Raw genomic sequence first — 2335 nt, forward strand, 5'->3', positions numbered from 1 at the left:
ATCAGGAGAATCCAGCGCTCCAGAGCCCCACACCGACACACACACGGCACCGATCCGCTCTATGCATGCTCCTTTCCGGATCCGAATTCTCGAGTTTACCGGTCCCTGGAAGAAAAAGCTCCAGAAAGCTCCAGAGGAAGACCGAGGAAAAGCACCAGCAGTAAGCCCGATTTGAGTGAGTGTTTCCCCGCAAGGAGAAGCGATAGTTTTACCGCAGTGGACTGGATGGAAGTCCGAGGGAAGCCGAGACCAAACGAGCTGATACGAACCGCAGAGGGAAATAAGCTGCTCGCGCTCTGGACACACAGGTAGGTACTGAGGAGACACGGAAACACACACACACACTCTCTCCGCTCTCGCTCTGTGTGTGTGTGTGTGTGTGTGTGTGTGTCTGTGTTTGTGTCTGTCTGTGTGTGTGTGTGTGTGTGTGTGTGTGTGTCTGTGTTTGTGTCTGTCTGTGTGTGTGTGTGTGTGTGTGTGTGTGTGTGTGTGTGTGTGTGTGTGTGTGTGTGTGTGTGTGTGTGTGCGTGTCTCTCTCTCTCTCTCTCTCTCTCTCTCTCTCTCTCTTTCACACACACTTACATACACGCTAACACGCACTCTCTCTATCTCCCTCTTTCCCTCCGTCTCTCTCTCTCACACACACACACACACACACACACACACACACACACACACGCACGCACGCACACACACACACACGCTCTCTGTTGGGGGCGTGTCTTGTGGTGTTGGTCTTTGGAGGAACCCCGTGGCGACTTTACGCAACAAAAAACCTCAATGAGTAAAAGCCTAATTGGGGAGTTAAGACATTTTAACTTGAATTTTCTCAAAAACTGTACAGTAAAATGACCTAATATTACACATGATCACAGTAAAATGACCTAATATTACACATGATCACAGTAAAATGACCTAATATTACACATGATCACAGTAAACGACACACTGAATAAGACTGCATTGAATTTTCTTAGGCGAATTATAAAGGAATATATTTTATAATGGATAAAAAATAAGAAATCATAAAAAAAAAAAATTCTGAATTTTCTTTATTTTCTCGAAAAATGTACTTTTAAAAAACAACTTAATATTAGACATTAACGCAGTTGTCCACAGGATAAATCCACATAATGTATATATTGAGATAACCTCAGCTGCGCTCACATTTGTTTGCAGGTGTTTTCACGTGGTGGTGGTGGTGATGAAGTGTTTAGTTTGGTAACCGACGCAGTGAAGTCTGCGCATGTGCAAGAGGTCTCCAGCCCCACAGCCACGATTTTCTTTGAATTTTTTTTTTTAGTTTAAAAAAATAAAAATAAAATCTCTCAGTTAGCAGATTCAAGATGATATAATAATCAAAATCAAAATAAAATTCATTTGTGTATAGCACTTTTTATAGCTGGGATAATTTGCTCAGTCCTGTATAACTCGATCATAAAAGTGCTAAATAAACGAGTGAGTAGGCTACTAACTTCTACCTTAGTTAGTCAGGTCTGTTTGTTCAGTGATGCTCTGTGTTGTCTCTGGGGTTTCCCTCCTGTTTATGTCGCTGTAGTTTATTTCTAGCTTTGAACATGATTTGTGCAACTTCATATTCAACCAGGTCCTTGAACTTTATGATACGGGAATGTAAAAAGAGGAGGTTGGTGTGATCATAATATCCAGCTTTATTGGTTATTCTTATGGCTCGTTTTTGTAATGTGACTAATGGTAGCAGTGAGCTTTTGTAAGTGGTCCCCCAGACCTCCACTTCTTAAAGCAAGTTAGTATTCAGTAACTTTGTGAAAGTAGATTCAGTTTGACTTGAAAATAATAATTAATTTTTATTTTTCCAGAGAGATAATGTTACTGCAACAGAGTAAATATAATCTATCTATAATCTATTAATCCACACACACACACACACACACACACACACACACACACACACACACACACACACACACACACACACACACACACACACACACACACACACACACACACACACACACACACACACACACACACACACACACACACACACACACATGGGATATGGATGGATACTGAGGTTTGTGTGTGTGTGGCATAATTCTTTTTTTGATTTACAACATCTGATCTGTTTTGCAAGTGAGTTTAAACTGTTGAATGGGTTTGGTATTGTTCTCCGAAGGTTTAGTTTTTATGAGTCTGTGTCTCTTAGCGCTGCAGCTTAATGCCTTTAAATCTAATTTATTATTTTAATAATGTTTTGTTTGTGTTCATGTGTTGATGAATAGTCCTTTTCCTCATCCTTAGCCTCTCCCAGAACAGTTTTTCATCAAATCATATTTTCGTTTTATGAGTTGAG

The sequence above is a fragment of the Ammodytes marinus genome (assembly GCF_949987685.1).
Source record: "Ammodytes marinus genome assembly, contig: scaffold_390, whole genome shotgun sequence".
Taxonomy (NCBI): Eukaryota; Metazoa; Chordata; class Actinopteri; order Uranoscopiformes; family Ammodytidae; genus Ammodytes; species Ammodytes marinus.